Below are 13,854 nucleotides of genomic sequence, written 5' to 3'. Positions count from 1 at the left end.
CCTGCCACTGGCAAGCGTTTCTCCTTATTACCTCAATCAAATCCCCTTGTAATTTTGAAAGCCTCTTATTAAATTTCCTCTTAACCGTCTGAGGAAAACAATCACAAACTCTCAACATAACTGAAGTTCCTTATCCCTCGGACCACTCTGCAAGACGTCAAACTGACTGTCTCGCTCTGTATGTCTATCTTTGTCTCCCTCTTTGTCCCTGTCTCTCTCTGTATAGGATTCTGAGGGTGCTTGACAGGATAGATGCAGGGAGGACGTTTCCCCTCCTGGGGGAATCTACAACTAGGGGGCAAAGCTCCAGGATATCCGGTCGCCCATTTAAAACGGAGATGAGGAGGAATTTGTTCTCTCAGAATGTCGTGAATCTTTGGAATCCTCTACCCCAGAGAGCTGTGGAGGCGGAGCCACTGAATATATTCAAGGTGGAGATAGACATATATTTGAGCTGCAGTGGAGTCAAGGGTTATGGGGAGCGGGCAGGAAAGTGGCGTTGAGTACAAGATCTGATCAGCCATGATCTTATTGAATGGCGGGGCAGGCTCGAGGGGCCGAATGGCCCACTCCTGCTCCTATTCCTTCTGTTCTTATTTCTGTCCCTTCTGCCTCTGTCCCTCTGTTCACAGGTCGATTTTTGCTCTGACAGATTCGGCACCTTTCAGTTCCTCGTTAGTATAGTGGTGAGTATCCCCGCCTGTCACGCGGGAGACCGGGGTTCAATTCTCCGACGGGGAGAATTTTTAACATCCCCAATTTTAAACCTTTGGGCAGCTCCTTAAAAAGACCCTGGGAAAAGTTGAATAGAACAAAATGAACGAAAATAATTTTAAAATATGTACATGACGAAATTTATAACAACTCCCTGCACCAGTTCCTCGTTAGTGGAGTGTTCTCCTTCTGTTTGCCTGTTGTGTGGGGCTCTGAGGAGGGAGAGAGAAAATGAGATAACAGCGGGAGAAAGCACGACTGCTCTTTCAAAGAGACAGCACAGGCACGATTGGCCGAATGGCCTCCCACCGTGCTGCCAGCCTCCATGAATGCATGACACTGAGATGGATATCTGAGACATACCCACACAAAGAGAGCACATACGGGTATTTTGTGTGTGTTTGCTGCTTTGTCTCAAGCACTGCATAACCATTTCCTCGACAATGTCGTGGATATTATGATGTTCAGTTTTCACTTCCCCGACGGCTTCTCTCTGACTTTATGCCTCTGTCTCTGAGAAAAGCATAGAAGGTAATATATGGCAAATGGACCCCTTCCCGCACTTGATGCTGTGGCTTAGTGAACATGTCCTTTGTGTTCTCGTCTAAAAGATGTCATCTTGTACGAAAAGTTTGCCTGGCGTGAAAGTGATCTGAATTTCAAAGCAGCAAGGAGGAAAGTCTGCGTTGCTCTGCTTGCTGGCAGGCAGCTTCTTAGAGCTTTTTGCAGCTTCCCTGGTGGTCTAGTGGTTAAGATTCGGCGCTTTCACTGCCGCGGCCCGGGTTCGATTCCCGATTAGGAAACAGTGCGTTTTGAGGCTGTTTGAAATGCCTCCAATCAATGCACCCGCGCGAAGCAATGCCTGCTCCTGATCAACCTTTGCAATTTCAACACTGCTGCTGCCTCAACAGGTACACAATGCACTTCCTTGCCTTTTGTAAAATGCCTGCTGTTTCAAAGTCAGCAGGAAATTACATTTGGGACGAGACAATTTAAACGTGTACATGCCCACATTTAACTGCAGCTGACAGTGTCAGAACAGTCACGGTTATTATCAAACTTCCATGTATTTTCTTGCAGGCTGCACCCCCCTAACAAACTTAGCTTATCACAGCACGGCTATCAATCAACTCAACGCCAGTTTGAAGAATGCAACATTTGAAAGTTAGCAACGTGTGCAAGACTTTAATGAGAGAGAGTTGGGCCGTGATAACATTTCTAAGCAGTAAGATATTCAGTAGGCCTGAGCCCTTGCTGCGTAATACAATTCTCCCCATTCTGCTATCTTCAATTGGTCTCCTCTGGTTACCGTCATACCTGCAACTGGCAAGCGTTTCTCCTTATTACCTCAATCAAATCCCCTTGTAATTTTGAAAGCCTCTTATTAAATTTCCTCTTAACCGTCTGAGGAAAACAATCACAAACTCTCAACATAACTGAAGTTCCTTATCCCTCGGACCACTCTGCAAGACGTCAAACTGACTGTCTCGCTCTGTATGTCTATCTTTGTCTCCCTCTTTGTCCCTGTCACTCTCTGTATAGGATTCTGAGGGTGCTTGACAGGATAGATGCAGGGAGGACGTTTCCCCTCCTGGGGGAATCTACAACTAGGGGGCAAAGCTCCAGGATATCCGGTCGCCCATTTAAAACGGAGATGAGGAGGAATTTCTTCTCTCAGAATGTCGTGAATCTTTGGAATCCTCTACCCCAGAGAGCTGTGGAGGCGGAGCCACTGAATATATTCAAGGTGGAGGTAGACATATATTTGAGCTGCAGTGGAGTCAAGGGTTATGGGGAGCGGGCAGGAAAGTGGCGTTGAGTAGAAGATCTGATCAGCCATGATCTTATTGAATGGCGGGGCAGGTTCGAGGGGCCGAATGGCCCACTCCTGCTCCTATTCCTTCTATTCTTATTTCTGTCCCTTCTGCCTCTGTCCCTCTGTTCACAGGTCGATTTTTGCTCTGACAGATTCGGCACTTTTCAGTTCCTCGTTATTATAGTGGTGAGTATCCCCGCCTGTCACGCGGGAGACCGGGGTTCAATTCCCCGACGGGGAGAATTTTTAACATCCCCAATTTTAAACCTTTGGGCAGCTCCTTAAAAAGACCCTGGGAAAAGTTGAATAGAACAAAATGAACGAAAATAATTTTAAAATATGAACATGACGAAATTTATAACAACTCCCTGCACCAGTTCCTCGTTAGTAGAGTGTTCTCCTTCTGTTTGCCTGTTGTGTGGGGCACTGAGGAGGGAGAGAGAAAATGAGATAACAGCGGGAGAAAGCACGACTGCTCTTTCAAAGAGACAGCACAGGCACGATTGGCCGAATGGCCTCCCACCGTGCTGCCAGCCTCCATGAATGCATGACACTGAGATGGATATCTGAGACATACCCACACAAAGAGAGCACATACGGGTATTTTGTGTGTGTTTGCTGCTTTGTCTCAAGCACTGCATAACCATTTCCTGGACAATGTCGTGGATATTATGATGTTCAGTTTTCACTTCCCCGACGGCTTCTCTCTGACTTTATGCCTCTGTCTCTGAGAAAAGCATAGAAGGAAATATATGGCAAATGGACCCCTTCCCGCACTTGATGCTGTGGCTTAGTGAACATGTCCTTTGTGTTCTCGTCTAAAAGATGTCATCTTGTCCGAAAAGTTTGCCTGGCGTGAAAGTGATCTGACTTTCAAAGCAGCAAGGAGGAAAGTCTGCGTTGCTCTGCTTGCTGGCAGGCAGCTTCTTGCAGCTTCCCTGGTGGTCTAGTGGTTAGGATTCGGCGCTTTCACCGCCGCGGCCCGGGTTCGATTCCCGGTTAGGGAACAGTGCGTTTTGAGGCTGTTTGAAATGCCTCCAATCAATGCACCCGCGCGAAGCAATGTCTGCTCCTGATCAACCTTTAGCAATTTCAACACTGCTGATGCCTCAACAGGTACACAATGCACTTCCTTGCCTTTTGTAAAATGCCTGCTGTTTCAAAGTCAGCAGGAAATTACATTTGGGACGAGACAATTTAAACGCGTATATGCCCACATTTAACTGCAGCTGACAGTGTCAGAACAGTCACGGTTATTATCAAACTTCCATGTATTTTCTTGCAGGCTGCACCCCCCTAACAAACTTAGCTTATCACAGCACGGCTATCAATCAACTCAACGCCAGTTTGAAGAATGCAACATTTGAAAGTTAGCAACGTGTGCAAGACTTTAGTGAGAGAGAGTTGGGCCGTGATAACATTTCTAAGCAGTAAGATATTCAGTAGGCCTGAGCCCTTGCTGCGTAATACAATTCTCCCCATACTGATTCTGCTATCTTCAATTGGTCTCCTCTGGTTACCGTCATACCTGCCACTGGCAAGCGTTTCTCCTTATTACCTCAATCAAATCCCCTTGTAATTTTGAAAGCCTCTTATTAAATTTCCTCTTAACCGTCTGAGGAAAACAATCACAAACTCTCAACATAACTGAAGTTCCTTATCCCTCGGACCACTCTGCAAGACGTCAAACTGAGTGTCTCGCTCTGTATGTCTATCTTTGTCTCCCTCTTTGTCCCTGTCTCTCTCTGTATAGGATTCTGAGGTTGCTTGACAGGATAGATGCAGGGAGGATGTTTCCCCTCCTGGGGGAATCTACAACTAGGGGGCAAAGCTCCAGGATATCCGGTCGCCCATTTAAAACGGAGATGAGGAGGAATTTCTTCTCTCAGAATGTCGTGAATCTTTGGAATCCTCTACCCCAGAGAGCTGTGGAGGCGGAGCCACTGAATATATTCAAGGTGGAGGTAGACATATATTTGAGCTGCAGTGGAGTCAAGGGTTATGGGGAGCGGGCAGGAAAGTGGCGTTGAGTAGAAGATCTGATCAGCCATGATCTTATTGAATGGCGGGGCAGGTTCGAGGGGCCGAATGGCCCACTCCTGCTCCTATTCCTTCTGTTCTTATTTCTGTCCCTTCTGCCTCTGTCCCTCTGTTCACAGGTCGATTTTTGCTCTGACAGATTCGGCACTTTTCAGTTCCTCGTTAGTATAGTGGTGAGTATCCCCGCCTGTCACGCGGGTGACCGGGGTTCAATTCCCCGACGGGGAGAATTTTTAACATCCCCAATTTTAAACCTTTGGGCAGCTCCTTAAAAAGACCCTGGGAAAAGTTGAATAGAACAAAATGAACGAAAATAATTTTAAAATATGAACATGACGAAATTTATAACAACTCCCTGCACCAGTTCCTCGTTAGTAGAGTGTTCTCCTTCTGTTTGCCTGTTGTGTGGGGCACTGAGGAGGGAGAGAGAAAATGAGATAACAGCGGGAGAAAGCACGACTGCTCTTTCAAAGAGACAGCACAGGCACGATTGGCCGAATGGCCTCCCACCGTGCTGCCAGCCTCCATGAATGCATGACACTGAGATGGATATCTGAGACATACCCACACAAAGAGAGCACATACGGGTATTTTGTGTGTATTTGCTGCTTTGTCTCAAGCACTGCATAACCATTTCCTGGACAATGTCGTGGATATTATGATGTTCAGTTTTCACTTCCCCGACGGCTTCTCTCTGACTTTATGCCTCTGTCTCTGAGAAAAGCATAGAAGGTAATATATGGCAAATGGAGCTCTTCCCGCACTTGATGCTGTGGCTTAGTGAACATGTCCTTTGTGTTCTCGTCTAAAAGATGTCATCTTGTACGAAAAGTTTGCCTGGCGTGAAAGTGATCTGAATTTCAAAGCAGCAAGGAGGAAAGTCTGCGTTGCTCTGCTTGCTGGCAGGCAGCTTCTTGCAGCTTTTTGCAGCTTCCCTGGTGGTCTAGTGGTTAAGATTCGGCGCTTTCACCGCCGCGGCCCGGGTTCGATTCCCGGTTAGGGAACAGTGCGTTTTGAGGCTGTTTGAAATGCCTCCAATCAATGCACCCGCGCGAAGCAATGTCTGCTCCTGATCAACCTTTAGCAATTTCAACACTGCTGATGCCTCAACAGGTACACAATGCACTTCCTTGCCTTTTGTAAAATGCCTGCTGTTTCAAAGTCAGCAGGAAATTACATTTGGGACGAGACAATTTAAACGCGTATATGCCCACATTTAACTGCAGCTGACAGTGTCAGAACAGTCACGGTTATTATCAAACTTCCATGTATTTTCTTGCAGGCTGCACCCCCCTAACAAACTTAGCTTATCACAGCACGGCTATCAATCAACTCAACGCCAGTTTGAAGAATGCAACATTTGAAAGTTAGCAACGTGTGCAAGACTTTAGTGAGAGAGAGTTGGGCCGTGATAACATTTCTAAGCAGTAAGATATTCAGTAGGCCTGAGCCCTTGCTGCGTAATACAATTCTCCCCATACTGATTCTGCTATCTTCAATTGGTCTCCTCTGGTTACCGTCATACCTGCCACTGGCAAGCGTTTCTCCTTATTACCTCAATCAAATCCCCTTGTAATTTTGAAAGCCTCTTATTAAATTTCCTCTTAACCGTCTGAGGAAAACAATCACAAACTCTCAACATAACTGAAGTTCCTTATCCCTCGGACCACTCTGCAAGACGTCAAACTGACTGTCTCGCTCTGTATGTCTATCTTTGTCTCCCTCTTTGTCCCTGTCTCTCTCTGTATAGGATTCTGAGGGTGCTTGACAGGATAGATGCAGGGAGGACGTTTCCCCTCCTGGGGGAATCTACAACTAGGGGGCAAAGCTCCAGGATATCCGGTCGCCCATTTAAAACGGAGATGAGGAGGAATTTGTTCTCTCAGAATGTCGTGAATCTTTGGAATCCTCTACCCCAGAGAGCTGTGGAGGCGGAGCCACTGAATATATTCAAGGTGGAGATAGACATATATTTGAGCTGCAGTGGAGTCAAGGGTTATGGGGAGCGGGCAGGAAAGTGGCGTTGAGTACAAGATCTGATCAGCCATGATCTTATTGAATGGCGGGGCAGGCTCGAGGGGCCGAATGGCCCACTCCTGCTCCTATTCCTTCTGTTCTTATTTCTGTCCCTTCTGCCTCTGTCCCTCTGTTCACAGGTCGATTTTTGCTCTGACAGATTCGGCACCTTTCAGTTCCTCGTTAGTATAGTGGTGAGTATCCCCGCCTGTCACGCGGGAGACCGGGGTTCAATTCCCCGACGGGGAGGATTTTTAACATCCCCAAATTTTAAACCTTTGGGCAGCTCCTTAAAAAGACCCTGGGAAAAGTTGAATAGAACAAAATGAACGAAAATAATTTTAAAATATGTACATGACGAAATTTATAACAACTCCCTGCACCAGTTCCTCGTTAGTGGAGTGTTCTCCTTCTGTTTGCCTGTTGTGTGGGGCTCTGAGGAGGGAGAGAGAAAATGAGATAACAGCGGGAGAAAGCACGACTGCTCTTTCAAAGAGACAGCACAGGCACGATTGGCCGAATGGCCTCCCACCGTGCTGCCAGCCTCCATGAATGCATGACACTGAGATGGATATCTGAGACATACCCACACAAAGAGAGCACATCCGGGTATTTTGTGTGTGTTTGCTGCTTTGTTTCAAGCACTGCATAACCATTTCCTCGACAATGTCGTGGATATTATGATGTTCAGTTTTCACTTCCCCGACGGCTTCTCTCTGACTTTATGCCTCTGTCTCTGAGAAAAGCATAGAAGGTAATATATGGCAAATGGACCCCTTCCCGCACTTGATGCTGTGGCTTAGTGAACATGTCCTTTGTGTTCTCGTCTAAAAGATGTCATCTTGTACGAAAAGTTTGCCTGGCGTGAAAGTGATCTGAATTTCAAAGCAGCAAGGAGGAAAGTCTGCGTTGCTCTGCTTGCTGGCAGGCAGCTTCTTAGAGCTTTTTGCAGCTTCCCTGGTGGTCTAGTGGTTAAGATTCGGCGCTTTCACTGCCGCGGCCCGGGTTCGATTCCCGATTAGGAAACAGTGCGTTTTGAGGCTGTTTGAAATGCCTCCAATCAATGCACCCGCGCGAAGCAATGCCTGCTCCTGATCAACCTTTGCAATTTCAACACTGCTGCTGCCTCAACAGGTACACAATGCACTTCCTTGCCTTTTGTAAAATGCCTGCTGTTTCAAAGTCAGCAGGAAATTACATTTGGGACGAGACAATTTAAACGTGTACATGCCCACATTTAACTGCAGCTGACAGTGTCAGAACAGTCACGGTTATTATCAAACTTCCATGTATTTTCTTGCAGGCTGCACCCCCCTAACAAACTTAGCTTATCACAGCACGGCTATCAATCAACTCAACGCCAGTTTGAAGAATGCAACATTTGAAAGTTAGCAACGTGTGCAAGACTTTAATGAGAGAGAGTTGGGCCGTGATAACATTTCTAAGCAGTAAGATATTCAGTAGGCCTGAGCCCTTGCTGCGTAATACAATTCTCCCCATTCTGCTATCTTCAATTGGTCTCCTCTGGTTACCGTCATACCTGCAACTGGCAAGCGTTTCTCCTTATTACCTCAATCAAATCCCCTTGTAATTTTGAAAGCCTCTTATTAAATTTCCTCTTAACCGTCTGAGGAAAACAATCACAAACTCTCAACATAACTGAAGTTCCTTATCCCTCGGACCACTCTGCAAGACGTCAAACTGACTGTCTCGCTCTGTATGTCTATCTTTGTCTCCCTCTTTGTCCCTGTCACTCTCTGTATAGGATTCTGAGGGTGCTTGACAGGATAGATGCAGGGAGGACGTTTCCCCTCCTGGGGGAATCTACAACTAGGGGGCAAAGCTCCAGGATATCCGGTCGCCCATTTAAAACGGAGATGAGGAGGAATTTCTTCTCTCAGAATGTCGTGAATCTTTGGAATCCTCTACCCCAGAGAGCTGTGGAGGCGGAGCCACTGAATATATTCAAGGTGGAGGTAGACATATATTTGAGCTGCAGTGGAGTCAAGGGTTATGGGGAGCGGGCAGGAAAGTGGCGTTGAGTAGAAGATCTGATCAGCCATGATCTTATTGAATGGCGGGGCAGGTTCGAGGGGCCGAATGGCCCACTCCTGCTCCTATTCCTTCTATTCTTATTTCTGTCCCTTCTGCCTCTGTCCCTCTGTTCACAGGTCGATTTTTGCTCTGACAGATTCGGCACTTTTCAGTTCCTCGTTATTATAGTGGTGAGTATCCCCGCCTGTCACGCGGGAGACCGGGGTTCAATTCCCCGACGGGGAGAATTTTTAACATCCCCAATTTTAAACCTTTGAGCAGCTCCTTAAAAAGACCCTGGGAAAAGTTGAATAGAACAAAATGAACGAAAATAATTTTAAAATATGAACATGACGAAATTTATAACAACTCCCTGCACCAGTTCCTCGTTAGTAGAGTGTTCTCCTTCTGTTTGCCTGTTGTGTGGGGCACTGAGGAGGGAGAGAGAAAATGAGATAACAGCGGGAGAAAGCACGACTGCTCTTTCAAAGAGACAGCACAGGCACGATTGGCCGAATGGCCTCCCACCGTGCTGCCAGCCTCCATGAATGCATGACACTGAGATGGATATCTGAGACATACCCACACAAAGAGAGCACATACGGGTATTTTGTGTGTGTTTGCTGCTTTGTCTCAAGCACTGCATAACCATTTCCTGGACAATGTCGTGGATATTATGATGTTCAGTTTTCACTTCCCCGACGGCTTCTCTCTGACTTTATGCCTCTGTCTCTGAGAAAAGCATAGAAGGAAATATATGGCAAATGGACCCCTTCCCGCACTTGATGCTGTGGCTTAGTGAACATGTCCTTTGTGTTCTCGTCTAAAAGATGTCATCTTGTCCGAAAAGTTTGCCTGGCGTGAAAGTGATCTGACTTTCAAAGCAGCAAGGAGGAAAGTCTGCGTTGCTCTGCTTGCTGGCAGGCAGCTTCTTGCAGCTTCCCTGGTGGTCTAGTGGTTAGGATTCGGCGCTTTCACCGCCGCGGCCCGGGTTCGATTCCCGGTTAGGGAACAGTGCGTTTTGAGGCTGTTTGAAATGCCTCCAATCAATGCACCCGCGCGAAGCAATGTCTGCTCCTGATCAACCTTTAGCAATTTCAACACTGCTGATGCCTCAACAGGTACACAATGCACTTCCTTGCCTTTTGTAAAATGCCTGCTGTTTCAAAGTCAGCAGGAAATTACATTTGGGACGAGACAATTTAAACGCGTATATGCCCACATTTAACTGCAGCTGACAGTGTCAGAACAGTCACGGTTATTATCAAACTTCCATGTATTTTCTTGCAGGCTGCACCCCCCTAACAAACTTAGCTTATCACAGCACGGCTATCAATCAACTCAACGCCAGTTTGAAGAATGCAACATTTGAAAGTTAGCAACGTGTGCAAGACTTTAGTGAGAGAGAGTTGGGCCGTGATAACATTTCTAAGCAGTAAGATATTCAGTAGGCCTGAGCCCTTGCTGCGTAATACAATTCTCCCCATACTGATTCTGCTATCTTCAATTGGTCTCCTCTGGTTACCGTCATACCTGCCACTGGCAAGCGTTTCTCCTTATTACCTCAATCAAATCCCCTTGTAATTTTGAAAGCCTCTTATTAAATTTCCTCTTAACCGTCTGAGGAAAACAATCACAAACTCTCAACATAACTGAAGTTCCTTATCCCTCGGACCACTCTGCAAGACGTCAAACTGACTGTCTCGCTCTGTATGTCTATCTTTGTCTCCCTCTTTGTCCCTGTCTCTCTCTGTATAGGATTCTGAGGGTGCTTGACAGGATAGATGCAGGGAGGATGTTTCCCCTCCTGGGGGAATCTACAACTAGGGGGCAAAGCTCCAGGATATCCGGTCGCCCATTTAAAACGGAGATGAGGAGGAATTTGTTCTCTCAGAATGTCGTGAATCTTTGGAATACTCTACCCCAGAGAGCTGTGGAGGCGGAGCCACTGAATATATTCAAGGTGGAGATAGACATATATTTGAGCTGCAGTGGAGTCAAGGGTTATGGGGAGCGGGCAGGAAAGTGGCGTTGAGTACAAGATCTGATCAGCCATGATCTTATTGAATGGCGGGGCAGGCTCGAGGGGCCGAATGGCCCACTCCTGCTCCTATTCCTTCTGTTCTTATTTCTGTCCCTTCTGCCTCTGTCCCTCTGTTCACAGGTCGATTTTTGCTCTGACAGATTCGGCACCTTTCAGTTCCTCGTTAGTATAGTGGTGAGTATCCCCGCCTGTCACGCGGGAGACCGGGGTTCAATTCCCCGACGGGGAGAATTTTTAACATCCCCAATTTTAAACCTTTGGGCAGCTCCTTAAAAAGACCCTGGGAAAAGTTGAATAGAACAAAATGAACGAAAATAATTATAAAATATGTACATGACGAAATTTATAACAACTCCCTGCACCAGTTCCTCGTTAGTGGAGTGTTCTCCTTCTGTTTGCCTGTTGTGTGGGGCTCTGAGGAGGGAGAGAGAAAATGAGATAACAGCGGGAGAAAGCACGACTGCTCTTTCAAAGAGACAGCACAGGCACGATTGGCCGAATGGCCTCCCACCGTGCTGCCAGCCTCCATGAATGCATGACACTGAGATGGATATCTGAGACATACCCACACAAAGAGAGCACATACGGGTATTTTGTGTGTGTTTGCTGCTTTGTCTCAAGCACTGCATAACCATTTCCTGGACAATGTCGTGGATATTATGATTTTCAGTTTTCACTTCCCCGACGGCTTCTCTCTGACTTTATGCCTCTGTCTCTGAGAAAAGCATAGAAGGTAATATATGGCAAATGGACCCCTTCCCGCACTTGATGCTGTGGCTTAGTGAACATGTCCTTTGTGTTCTCGTCTAAAAGATGTCATCTTGTACGAAAAGTTTGCCTGGCGTGAAAGTGATCTGAATTTCAAAGCAGCAAGGAGGAAAGTCTGCGTTGCTCTGCTTGCTGGCAGGCAGCTTCTTGCAGCTTTTTGCAGCTTCCCTGGTGGTCTAGTGGTTAAGATTCGGCGCTTTCACTGCCGCGGCCCGGGTTCGATTCCCGATTAGGAAACAGTGCGCTTTGAGGCTGTTTGAAATGCCTCCAATCAATGCACCCGCGCGAAGCAATGCCTGCTCCTGATCAACCTTTGCAATTTCAACACTGCTGCTGCCTCAACAGGTACAGAATGCACTTCCTTGCCTTTTGTAAAATGCCTGCTGTTTCAAAGTCAGCAGGAAATTACATTTGGGACGAGACAATTTAAACGTGTACATGCCCACATTTAACTGCAGCTGACAGTGTCAGAACAGTCACGGTTATTATCAAACTTCCATGTATTTTCTTGCAGGCTGCACCCCCCTAACAAACTTAGCTTATCACAGCACGGCTATCAATCAACTCAACGCCAGTTTGAAGAATGCAACATTTGAAAGTTAGCAACGTGTGCAAGACTTTAGTGAGAGAGAGTTGGGCCGTGATAACATTTCTAAGCAGTAAGATATTCAGTAGGCCTGAGCCCTTGCTGCGTAATACAATTCTCCCCATTCTGCTATCTTCAATTGGTCTCCTCTGGTTACCGTCATACCTGCAACTGGCAAGCGTTTCTCCTTATTACCTCAATCAAATCCCCTTGTAATTTTGAAAGCCTCTTATTAAATTTCCTCTTAACCGTCTGAGGAAAACAATCACAAACTCTCAACATAACTGAAGTTCCTTATCCCTCGGACCACTCTGCAAGACGTCAAACTGACTGTCTCGCTCTGTATGTCTATCTTTGTCTCCCTCTTTGTCCCTGTCACTCTCTGTATAGGATTCTGAGGGTGCTTGACAGGATAGATGCAGGGAGGACGTTTCCCCTCCTGGGGGAATCTACAACTAGGGGGCAAAGCTCCAGGATATCCGGTCGCCCATTTAAAACGGAGATGAGGAGGAATTTCTTCTCTCAGAATGTCGTGAATCTTTGGAATCCTCTACCCCAGAGAGCTGTGGAGGCGGAGCCACTGAATATATTCAAGGTGGAGGTAGACATATATTTGAGCTGCAGTGGAGTCAAGGGTTATGGGGAGCGGGCAGGAAAGTGGCGTTGAGTAGAAGATCTGATCAGCCATGATCTTATTGAATGGCGGGGCAGGTTCGAGGGGCCGAATGGCCCACTCCTGCTCCTATTCCTTCTATTCTTATTTCTGTCCCTTCTGCCTCTGTCCCTCTGTTCACAGGTCGATTTTTGCTCTGACAGATTCGGCACTTTTCAGTTCCTCGTTAGTATAGTGGTGAGTATCCCCGCCTGTCACGCGGGAGACCGGGGTTCAATTCCCCGACGGGGAGAATTTTTAACATCCCCAATTTTAAACCTTTGGGCAGCTCCTTAAAAAGACCCTGGGAAAAGTTGAATAGAACAAAATGAACGAAAATAATTTTAAAATATGAACATGACGAAATTTATAACAACTCCCTGCACCAGTTCCTCGTTAGTAGAGTGTTCTCCTTCTGTTTGCCTGTTGTGTGGGGCACTGAGGAGGGAGAGAGAAAATGAGATAACAGCGGGAGAAAGCACGACTGCTCTTTCAAAGAGACAGCACAGGCACGATTGGCCGAATGGCCTCCCACCGTGCTGCCAGCCTCCATGAATGCATGACACTGAGATGGATATCTGAGACATACCCACACAAAGAGAGCACATACGGGTATTTTGTGTGTGTTTGCTGCTTTGTCTCAAGCACTGCATAACCATTTCCTGGACAATGTCGTGGATATTATGATGTTCAGTTTTCACTTCCCCGACGGCTTCTCTCTGACTTTATGCCTCTGTCTCTGAGAAAAGCATAGAAGGAAATATATGGCAAATGGACCCCTTCCCGCACTTGATGCTGTGGCTTAGTGAACATGTCCTTTGTGTTCTCGTCTAAAAGATGTCATCTTGTCCGAAAAGTTTGCCTGGCGTGAAAGTGATCTGACTTTCAAAGCAGCAAGGAGGAAAGTCTGCGTTGCTCTGCTTGCTGGCAGGCAGCTTCTTGCAGCTTCCCTGGTGGTCTAGTGGTTAGGATTCGGCGCTTTCACCGCCGCGGCCCGGGTTCGATTCCCGGTTAGGGAACAGTGCGTTTTGAGGCTGTTTGAAATGCCTCCAATCAATGCACCCGCGCGAAGCAATGTCTGCTCCTGATCAACCTTTAGCAATTTCAACACTGCTGATGCCTCAACAGGTACACAATGCACTTCCTTGCCTTTTGTAAAATGCCTGCTGTTTCAAAGTCAGCAG

At 46.8% G+C, this 13,854-nt stretch overlaps 7 non-coding genes across 7 annotated transcripts; all 7 read left to right on the top strand.

Moving 5' to 3' along the window:
* The first annotated feature begins 3,465 nt into the window (after positions 1-3,465).
* trnae-uuc (transfer RNA glutamic acid (anticodon UUC)) lies at positions 3,466-3,537 on the top strand. The gene has a single exon. It is a non-coding gene; the product is annotated as a tRNA-Glu (tRNA).
* A 1,965-nt stretch (positions 3,538-5,502) lies between these two features.
* trnae-uuc (transfer RNA glutamic acid (anticodon UUC)) lies at positions 5,503-5,574 on the top strand. The gene has a single exon. It is a non-coding gene; the product is annotated as a tRNA-Glu (tRNA).
* Positions 5,575-6,763: 1,189 nt separating this feature from the next.
* trnad-guc (transfer RNA aspartic acid (anticodon GUC)) lies at positions 6,764-6,835 on the top strand. Its single transcript has one exon. It is a non-coding gene; the product is annotated as a tRNA-Asp (tRNA).
* A 2,725-nt stretch (positions 6,836-9,560) lies between these two features.
* On the top strand, positions 9,561-9,632 carry trnae-uuc (transfer RNA glutamic acid (anticodon UUC)). Its single transcript has one exon. It is a non-coding gene; the product is annotated as a tRNA-Glu (tRNA).
* A 1,189-nt stretch (positions 9,633-10,821) lies between these two features.
* Positions 10,822-10,893, top strand: trnad-guc (transfer RNA aspartic acid (anticodon GUC)). Its single transcript has one exon. It is a non-coding gene; the product is annotated as a tRNA-Asp (tRNA).
* A 1,958-nt stretch (positions 10,894-12,851) lies between these two features.
* Positions 12,852-12,923, top strand: trnad-guc (transfer RNA aspartic acid (anticodon GUC)). The gene has a single exon. It is a non-coding gene; the product is annotated as a tRNA-Asp (tRNA).
* Positions 12,924-13,617: 694 nt separating this feature from the next.
* trnae-uuc (transfer RNA glutamic acid (anticodon UUC)) lies at positions 13,618-13,689 on the top strand. The gene has a single exon. It is a non-coding gene; the product is annotated as a tRNA-Glu (tRNA).
* The last annotated feature ends 165 nt before the right edge of the window (positions 13,690-13,854 follow it).

This window comes from Somniosus microcephalus, unplaced genomic scaffold (assembly GCF_052327205.1).
Source record: "Somniosus microcephalus isolate GS21.2 unplaced genomic scaffold, FLI_Smic_1.0 unresolved_chr5, whole genome shotgun sequence".
NCBI classification, from domain to species: domain Eukaryota; kingdom Metazoa; phylum Chordata; class Chondrichthyes; order Squaliformes; family Somniosidae; genus Somniosus; species Somniosus microcephalus.
Note: the sequence above shows the minus strand (reverse complement) of the source record. Positions and strands in the feature narration are given on the sequence as shown.